The sequence below is a fragment of the Stegastes partitus genome, unplaced genomic scaffold (genome assembly GCF_000690725.1).
Source record: "Stegastes partitus isolate 25-593 unplaced genomic scaffold, Stegastes_partitus-1.0.2 Scaffold1803, whole genome shotgun sequence".
In the NCBI taxonomy this organism is placed as follows: Eukaryota; Metazoa; Chordata; class Actinopteri; family Pomacentridae; genus Stegastes; species Stegastes partitus.
Genome location: NW_007579534.1, coordinates 84,195 through 94,431, shown reverse-complemented (window position 1 = coordinate 94,431; position 10,237 = coordinate 84,195). Strand labels below are relative to the sequence as shown.

Here is a 10,237-nt window from a genome sequence, read left to right as displayed (position 1 = left end):
ATATCCACACTCTCTGTCTCACACACACACACACACACACACACACACACACACACACACACACGCTTCTGCCTCTCATAAGTTTCTCATGTTGATGTTTTCAATTGTGTCAATAAAAGGCAGTTTATGTTGAAATTCCTTCCCTCTCTCCATCCCCCCTCAACATAAGACAGACTGCATGAACAAAAACATTTAGGTAGGCCAAGTTCACGTCTGGGAGGGGTTGCTGAAGGGGGCCCGGGGGGCGCTCTGAGCACCAGATGTGCTTTGTTTGGGGGGAGGAGGGAGGAAGGGTTCGTTCACGAGCCCTGGACCGAGGAGCTTTCACTGGGCTCCAGAGAAAGCAGAGAAGTGCACTGAAACGCCCCTGAGAAATAAACCAAAGTCAGGCTGCAGGAGAAGATCCGCGCAGCTGCAGATTCACGGTAAAGCAGCAGAAACTGGAATTAAAAGAGCACAATGTGACGCACTGCAACCTGGATGTTGCACAGATGCTAAATAGTGAATGAATTAGCTTTATTCAAATCAGGTAAATTCAGTAGATTGATGCCTGACTCTGAAGTAGAGCAGTTACCCTATACAGCAAAGTTACCAAAGTGTATGTTGGGACCTCCAACAGGTTGTAAAATACATGTGAGAGGGAGCCAGATGTGAACAAGATGGGAGAAAAGGTACAACAGACATCTAGAGTCGGGCTGTATTCCGCTAATCTTTTGCTGTTTCTCGTGAAATGTTGAACAGTTTTCCTCTTAAGGTGTAAAAGATCTACTGAAATGAAAAGAATCCAACGAAACCCAAACGCCTGATGACCTCTTTAGCGTCAGCTCAACAGGTCAGAGGTCAAAGCACCTCATTGTGTTTGAGTCCAAAGACAAAAGCGACGCAGCATCGAGCCGGTATTGTTCACAGCAGGTGGTTCGATTCCTGCTCAGTACCTGATGTCATCGGTTCTGAAGACGTGTAGGAACGTGATGCTTCTCACAGAAGATGCCAGTCGGTCAGTGGGCTTGTCTTGATATGAAATTGCCAATCTTGGGACAACGTGTGCATCATTTTCACGGCCTTCATTCAACCCAACAACAGTCACGTTTGTATTATTATTGACCTAAAGCTAACCAAACCTGAGACAGGACAGATCATTCATGTTTGTAAAACTACGTCGCGGCTGTTTTGTAAAGCAGTTACACAAATGATTTCTTGAAGATTCAACAGTTTTTTTTGTTGGAAAATTATTGAAAATCTCAAACGTCCACAGTGTGTCTTTCATTTTTTCAGCTCATAATACTATAAAGATCGTTCATTTTACCACGAGTGTATTAAAAAATCCGAGGCCATGGTTCTCGACCGGAAAAAGGTGGTTTGCCCTCTCCGGGTCGGTGGAGCCTCAAGTGGAGGAGTTCAAGTATCTCGGGGTCTTGTTCACGAGTGAGGGGCGGATGGAGCGTGAGATTGACAGACGGATCAGTGCAGCGTACCGGACCGTCGTGGTGAAGAGAGAGCTGAGCAAGGCAGTGAAGCTCTCGATTTACCGGTCAATCTACGGTCCAACCCTCACCTATGGTCATGAGATCTGGGTAATGACCGAAAGAACGAGATCGCGGATACAGCGGCCGAAATGAGTTTCCTCTGCAGGGTGGCCGGGCTCAGCCTTAGAGATAGGGTGAGGAGCTCAGTCACACGGGAGGAGCTCAGAGTAGAGCCGCTGCTCCTCCACGTCGAGAGGAGCCAGTTGAGGTGGCTCGGGCATCTGTTTCGGATGCCTCCTGGACGCCTCCCTGGGGAGGTGTTTCGGGTGCGTCCCACCGGGAGGAGGCCTCGGGGAAGACCCAGGACACGTTGGAGGGACTATGTCTCCCAGCTGGCCTGGGAACGCCTAGGGGTCCCCACAGAAGAGCTGGAGGAGGTGTGTGCGGATCGGGAAGTCTGGGCGACCCCGGATAAGCGGGAGAAGATGGATAGATGGATGTATTAAAACACTATCTGCTGTTTGAGGTTGGCGGCAATGCTACGCTAATGTTAGCATTCTGAAAATTCTAAACAACAATGTGCAGAGTTCTGGTTGCTAATCCATGATTGGACAGTTTAGCAACGAGTTCTAATGAAACCTGTGGTACCTGTAACATTATAAACAAGAGATTAGAAATGAAAATGAACAGAAACACACACAGAGAGGCAGCTGGGTGGACTTCAGGTACACGGTGAGACGGTGAGTTTTCTCTGTAGTCACAGACAATTACCACATGAGCCTGCCAGACAAAGAGCAGGGCATCACAGCCAGACAAAGAGCAGGGCATCACAGCCTGACATGCCCTCCACAAGTCACAGTTATTGGTGATAGATGCTGAAAAGGACACAGAAACATCCAAACTCTTCACAAATGAATGACAGCGAGAATCTGAGTCTGCAAATCTCATTTAACTCAAACTTCCAATTCCTGCATCTTTTCTCACGATAAGAAATAAACAGAGGACAAATGATATTGTAAGATTTACAGCCCAGGATGTGAGTGAGCAGCTGGATGGAGCTCCACAGAGGCAGCGTGGAGCTGAAAGTGGCCTCCACCCTGATCCTGGGAGTCCAGGGGCCACGTCATGAGCCTGAGAGGCTCCTGCAGAGGCGAGACTTCTCAAAGACAGACTCTCACCACTTCTTTTGTTGTCTGTCGTCTCTGCACACTTGTCGTGTCACTTTTGTGGGCAGGAGGAAGAATCTGGGAAGCCGGTAACGTTGGTTAACCAGAGAGTTCTGGCTGTGATCCGGGATGCGTTCAGAGGCGACGAAAAAAAGCAGGAAAGGACACACCTCCTGTTCTAATGCGGATCTTGTGACTGTGTTACGTAACGATGTGATGAGTCGCTGCCCTGACTCCTCTGTGGTCGTTCTGATCTTGAATTACACTCACGGGACGCCAAAGTCACATAAAAGCACTGACAGAGCGTAAGGTCAGGCTCATAGGTGGAAGGAACAGGGCTGGTGGACTGGGCAGGCCACCACATGGGCTGCTTTGTTCATCTTTCACATGTTTCTGTTCCTTTTTTTAAATTAGGGCCACTCATTACCAGCAACATTTTTTTCCATGAACTGGTCACTTTTTCTTCCATAACATGTCTTCTCTCAGAGTAGGGAAATAAGTGAAAAAAAAATCCAAAATACACATTTAAATCTGCAGCCTTTCTTTTTTTTTTTTTTTTACTACATCTTGCCTGTTGCAGATTTCTTGCCTGTTGCAGATTTATGCAAATTTCTTCATATTTAACAACCTTATTTGCATATTCATACATTTAAGAAAACATAATGCAAAATCTTCTGTCCTAATGAAAGTGACCAACTGAGGGAAGCTTCATTAAGATATTTGTTAATTAAAAAAGCAGTGTCTAATAAAAACGTATGGAATTTAGTTTTTTTTCTTATCCTCTGTACACAGCTAACTGTCAAGTTTTATTCTCATCTGTCTTCTGAAGGTTTCTGCAGAACAGATTTTCCACATATCATTCACAGTCTCATTCACAGAACATTTTAGTCCTCCTGTCATAATGTAAATGATTGTTTTCTTTAGTTTTTCTGCTTGTTGGCAGTATTTATAGATAAAAACATGACGTCTAAAATCCTCTGAATCTGCAAAATGAATCAAGAATTTTGAACCTTGCTTAATCTTTCTTGAAATTATTATTATTTTTTAATTAAGTAATTTGATATGCAATATAAACAATCACTGTCTTGTTTTAAGGAGTCAAGTTATATGATATCAATCCTCCTCACCTGCAGCGTCTCCTCTAATTCACTGATTCTTCTCACAGGCGTGGCAGCCACCAGTCAAACTGTCCGCCATGTTTGCTGCAGGACCTCCTTCAGCAGCCGGTCCGTGATGTTTGCACACTGAGGAGGAGGAGGAGAGGCACAGAGATGAAGGTGAGAGTGGAGGGAGTGTAGAAATAAACAAGCTAATACTGAGCTAGCTGTCTGGCTCAACTATATGTTATGTCCTGAGAGCTAATGAGGATTAGCATTAGCAACCTATTAAGACAAAACTTAACAAAAAGGTGCTAGCAATGAACAAACCTGCTGGTGTTTGCAAAGTTCTGTTAAAAATAAGACAATAAGATAAATTCTTAAGTCTTTGCTCTTCTTCAGTTTCTCTAGCTTGCTTTTTTTATGGACATAAATGTGGTTTGCAAGCTAACGAGCTAGCTAGCTGGTTGTAGCACATTTGCTAACGTATGCTAGCAGCGAGCAAGCTACCTGTCACATGTTTTACCTCATAAGCTACAAATATCTGTTAATGTGGCTCTGATATGTTGTCTTATTGTTTTTATATGCTGCTAACAAACAGTGAGGGAGCTTTCTGTGTTTTATTTCTTTGTTTATTCAGCTAAAGGCGCTTCAGGATCTGGAAACTAAGCTAGCAGGGAAAGGTCACACATTAGCTAACGTTACCGACTGAAAACATATAATGTTCAAATGTTTTAAAGATAATTTTAAATAATGTACCTATATAGTTGAAACTTAACATTATAGCAGAGTAGTCTCCTTGAGTATTTTCTGCCACTTGCTGTTAGAAAACCAATGCCTTCCAGCGTGTCGTCGGGCTCACACTTAGATCTCTACGTAACGCCTCCAAACAGGGATTTTCTCTTAATTATTCACATTCAGTAAATGTTCAAATGATCCAATCAAAGATTAAAGCAAAAGCACAAAACTGAAACTGAGATTTGTGCATCAGTGCTTGTTTTAGCTGATATCTGGATATAAAATAATTCAGACTAGCTCCAGCTGCAGCAGCTACAACCACGACATGCTGCTGACACGCTGATGCTTCAGTATTAGTATTATAATGATGTCCTGTTCATTAATATATCAGAAACAGGAACAAAACCAGGACTTTTACTTCCGTCTGTAACTACATTTTGATGCTAATACGTCTGAACTTTTGCTTGAGTAGTATTTTTTATGCAGGACTTTTGCTTGTAATGTGCTTTTACGTTGCTGCATTGGTGCGTCTACTGAAAACTTCCTCCACCACTGGAATGATGTAATTAATTAATGTCATTATTAGGAGTCATACGTTAAAAGAATATCTCGCATATGCTCCTTCACACAGAGGTCAGTATTGTGGCTGCCGACTCTCTCTTTGCTCGTTGGGTTTATTTATTTTTAATTGTATTGATTTTTTAAAAATTTTCAGACGAATACAGAGAATAGTCTGAAAACAAATGTTAAATATACTTTATTTTTAATTACACATATTCTGTTCTTGGGGCTGCAGGTGGATCGGTGGTTAGCATCGTTGCCTCACAGCTAGAAGGTTGCCGGTTCGCGTCCCGGTGAGGACACCCGGGATCTTTCTGCGTGGAGTCTCCATGTTCTCCCCGTGCAGCGTGGGTTCTCTCCGGGTTCTCCGGCTTCCTCCCACAGTCCAGAAACATGTTGAGGTTAATTGGTGATTCTAAATTGTCCGTAGGTGTGAATGTGAGTGTGCTTGGTTGTCTGTCTCTAAGTGTAGCCCTGTGATAGACTGGTTACCTGTCCAGGTGAACCTGCCTTCACCCTGAGTCAGCTGAGATAGACTCCAGCCCCCCATGACCCCAGTGAGGACTAAGCAGTGTGTAGATAATGGATGGATGTTCTGTTCTTCACTCTTTATGTTTAGGGCAAAGGCTTGTGCTTTATAAATAAAGTTTGATTGATAACAGACGCAGCTTTCATCAGCATTAACAGTGAGTCAGCTGCTCTGGTCTTTTATTTATGAGCCTACAGGACGAACACGTCTCCTTCACGACCATTTTTGTGTTTTCATTATTCATGCCACCCTGCTTTTGATGCCACTGCAGCTTTTTGTGCCGTGATTCTGTCCCTGCTTGTGTCGTTATGTGAGGCCTCCAGGAGGAAGTTCACCTGCATCCTTTCAGACTTCACATCGGCGCTACTTTGATCTCGTCTGATCAATCATTTATCGTATCGACTCTCTCTCACACAGGAAGCCCTCACATGTCTTTTAAGGATTCATCCAAGGACTTCACCTCGTCATCCTTCTGACTTTGTAAGTTTACAGTTTATGTTTTTATCTGGACGACGCTGATCGTCTGGTCGGCCTCCTGTCACGCTGTCTCTCTCCTCCACACAGGAAGCCGTCGCTTGGTTCAGGATTCATCCATCACAGTTCTGCACTTTGTGAAGGTATTTATCCTCTCTGTTAATCTTCCCCAAATCCTTCATCACACTGCTTTCATGTTTTTAGGGAGCATGATTGGTACATTAACAGCCGTGAGTCTGTGAGACCTTGTTTGACTGAAATCTACACATTTCATCGTAACTTTTGACCATTTCATGAACAAGAACTGAGTGAATGAAACCCAATGAACCAAACTGAATCATAAAGCTATGTATGTGTGTTTGGTCAGTTCTAAATAATTCTGAAGTAGTTATTTATTCTCATTAGTGCTGCATAAAACCTCTTTGAAGGTTCCTGTTTGCAGGAAAGCTCCTGCATGTGTACTGAGTAGAGCTTGAAGATGAGAGTGTGCAACTGATTCTGGTAGCCGGTCGGGTCCACAACGCCAGTCCACAACCCAGCTCAACCCTCCTCAGCTTTACCCGCTTCATTTCTACCAATAAAACGATTCCAACCACTTTTTCTATTAACATTTTACAAATAGATTCAACGTTAAGCACAAGTTTTCCCCCCCGACAGCATTTTTTGCTAATCTGTGGTCTGTTTTCGGGGAAATAGAACCACCAGCAAATCAGATCAGCTTCAATCTGCACAGCATGCAGCACACTAGATTCAGATTAAGAAGAATGCAAACACCGTATATATGTGTAACTACGAAGAGACGCCGTCTGTTAGCCTCAAATAAAACTGTCCTGATCTGACCTGAGAGGCCTTGACCCGCCGTGTTTCACTGCATCGACATTATTAAAACAAACTCCCACTCAATCGATATTTGTTGATTTTAGAAGCATGTGTTGGTTGGTTTAGGTTCAGTTTAACTTATTTGAGGTTGAACAGTGTAATGTTATTCAGAAATGACTAAATTAAAGCACTCACATGATGTTTTTATACGTAAACACACCTACAGAGTTTTTCAGTGATGAAAAGTGAATTAAATGTTCTTGTATTTCCTGTAAATCTTCCACATGTGGCTCCGTAACAGAGCTGCTCTGGCAGTACTGATAGAAAACCGTAAGAAGTCCACGAGAGTTTCCATCAACATCAGAAACAAACCCGACTCAAGCTCCCCTGAAACGCTCCCGAGCTTTCAGCTGCGTCACACCGTCATCCTCTGATGCGGTTTACAGACGAGCTTCCCGCCGCGTCAGACGGTTATTTTGAAAGTCGACGCTTCACAGAAGATATTCAGTTTGCAAAGATATCAAACGGAACACATCTGAGCAGCAGTGCGACTTTAACAATGAATTAATGAAGTAAATTGTTGCTGTAATGACCTCCAGGCTCTGATAAAATGACCTCACAAGTGTGTAATGTGCTCTGCTCTCCCCATCTGGAAATGTGTGCCCGGACTGGACGTCTGCATTAGTGTTCAGTTCACGGAGAGAGAAGGATCTGGTCAGAGACGAGTCCTCCATGTGGACTCGGTTCATTTATTTTCTGCTTTGGGAGTCTTTGGGTCTTGCTGCTTCTTCTCGTCCTCGTTCCCAGACTCGGTTGTTCGTAATCACCCTCTACAGACGTGTTGTTGAGCCTTTGTTTTCTTATTATGACGTATGTGCATTAAAGCCAGTATGTGGCTCAATATGAAAGACCACGACTTGGACACAAGATCAAACACAAATCAGTTAAACAAGAAGTGCATTTAGGAAAGAATGCGACACTGAAACATCGAAAAAGCTCAAACTGACGCAGCGATCTTGCAAAAAACTTGTTGTAATGTTTGATCAGTTCAAGAGGAGTTTTGTTTCAACTTTATTTCAGAGGATGCATTTTTGTGGAGCCGTCGAACTGGACTGCATTATCCTGACAGACACTAAGCCTTTCCTCCAGATGTTGACTCATGGCTGCAGGGATTTTCTGGCTGCATCAGTCCCACATAGATGTTGGCTGGCTGCAGTCTCAGAGGGGCTGCATGTGGCTGAGGTCAGGGATCTGCTCGGGCCTCCACGCCACACCTGGGTTTGAGCACAGGAACCAAGTCGTGATGAAGCACAAGCTGCCAAACTGCCCCGCTTCAGAAGCACCCAAAAGTTTGTGGACAGCAGCGCCCACTCACCGACTTCACCTTCCATCCACCCGCACATGCACACGTGGGTGCGCACAGTTACGCGCGGTGGTGCGTGAAGGAGATGATCCATCCTCGCGTCCTCCTCCGTCTCCTGCTTTGCAGTGTCCCTCCTCTTCACCTCCTTCTCCTCGTCGCGCCTCTCCTCCTCTTCCTCCTCAGGTCTAACCTCGGGAAGCAGCAGACTGTTGCGCCCTGTGTCGCCGCGTCAAGCCGCACAGAGTGAGATGTGAGGCTGGGCTGCACGTCTTCAAAATCAAAGCCTGTGTAGGCGGACAAAGATAGAAGGAGAGAAAGAGCTGCAAGAAAAGCACCAGATGATTAGTGAAGTGCAGTAGAAAGCAAACGCAATTAGAGTGACAGGTTTACTTGTGTTTCCAGAAGTTTGTCAGAAAAATCATTAGTCAGATATAATTAGTAATATTACATAACACTTCAAAAGATTAATCCATACAATACGTTGTTTTATTACAGGCCTGATCGCATTTACTGCTACGCTGACAAGAGTTTTAACTTGAGTTTTATGTGGCTGAAAAGTTCAGAGGGAAGTGGATTCACCAACAACTCCAGGGTTTGGCTCAAACCTAAATTGGGGCTTTGATTTTGAAGCCTCCACTGGAAGCCTTGTGCGCTTCACTCTGTTGCTTTGACAACAATCAGCAGAGCAGCTGAGTCTCTCCTCTCCACCGAAAAAAAAAAAAAAAAAAAAGAAAATCTCGCTCGCAGTCAAAAACAATGAGGGCGCACGACGCGCAACTCGCTCCAAGCCTCTCCAACAGCAGCGGAGTTTCCCCCCTGGAGGAGCCGTAGCATGTGTCTGTGCGCCACCCGCAGGGAGAAGGACCACAGGAATATAACTTGACTATCTGCGGAGTTTGGTGTTTTTTTGCTGGGGGAGAAATCATGCCTTTTTGTAAACGCACGATACTTCCGAAAGATGTGTGCAAGCCCGACGGCAGGAGGCTGCGGGAGGCGCGTCCCCGGCAGCAGGCGGAGGTTTTCGGGGACTTGGCGGACGTGTGCGGCTTCTCCCTGTGCTCGGTGCTGCGACAGCTCTCGGATCTGTCCCGGCACTCGGTGAGCATCCTGGAGGAGCTGGAGGGAGAGCTGGTGTCCATCTGCCACCGGTCCGGCGCGCTGGAGGGCAGAGTGTTCCGACTGCAGAGGCACGTCGCAGAGCTCATCAGCAAACCTCCACCGAGAAGTAAGAGCAAATTCTAGTTCAGCTCCAGAACAACAAAAAACACACCTGGAGTCACTTTGCACAGCTTGTAGCTGCAGGTGGAGAGTTTAAGCAGCTTTTGAGTCGCGTGTGAGTGACATGAGTCGTGTCAAACTTTGTGGAATCAGCTCAGACTCGTGGGTTTGTGGATGGATTTGGGGTTTTGTTGGAGAGTTGACTTCAGGACTGGCTGCAGGCAGTGAGAGGTCACCGAGCTCAGTGCTGCTGCTTGTTTAGAGTGTGAGTAAGTGAGAGGTTTATTATTGGAGGGTTTGTTATTGTCAGCTGGCAGTGAGGCGTCCTGCGTTCAGCTGCTGCAGGATTTGTAAAGAGTTCCTTCTACAACCTGAAAAACTGGGACTTTTAATCAGCATAAAGTGAAGTTAAAAGAGGTGAAGCTCGTGTCAGCGTGATGGATGCTGTGTCTGGGACGTAGAAGCTCCTGTGCTGTTTCTGACCAGCTGACTTTGTGTGAGTGTGGCTCTTGGATGTGCAGGTTTACGGGATGCTCCTGAAGGCAGCACGGTGTGGGTGTGGAGAGTGGAATGTGAACACCGTGGAAACGCAGAGATGTCATGCGTGTTTTGGAGTTTTGTCACTGTACCTGTCACTTGGTCCCCCTCCCCTCCTGGTCTCTGTGAACTCCTGCCTTCATGCACTTTTGTTGTAGAATTAAAGTGAGTCGTAGGTCATCCAGGCTGAGTTTCTAGTCACCGCTTTGCTCATAAATGTGATCATACTACCTTCATTTGGATGTTTGAATACATGTGCAGATGCTGTT

At 45.2% G+C, this 10,237-nt stretch overlaps 1 long non-coding RNA gene across 1 annotated transcript; it reads right to left on the bottom strand.

Moving 5' to 3' along the window:
• Positions 1 to 7,779: 7,779 nt before the first annotated feature.
• LOC103372674 (uncharacterized) lies at positions 7,780 to 8,456 on the bottom strand. The gene is made up of 2 exons (XR_521011.1): positions 8,226 to 8,456; positions 7,780 to 8,124 (listed from the first exon to the last, which is right to left on the bottom strand). It is a non-coding gene; the product is annotated as an uncharacterized LOC103372674 (long non-coding RNA).
• Positions 8,457 to 10,237: the final 1,781 nt, after the last annotated feature.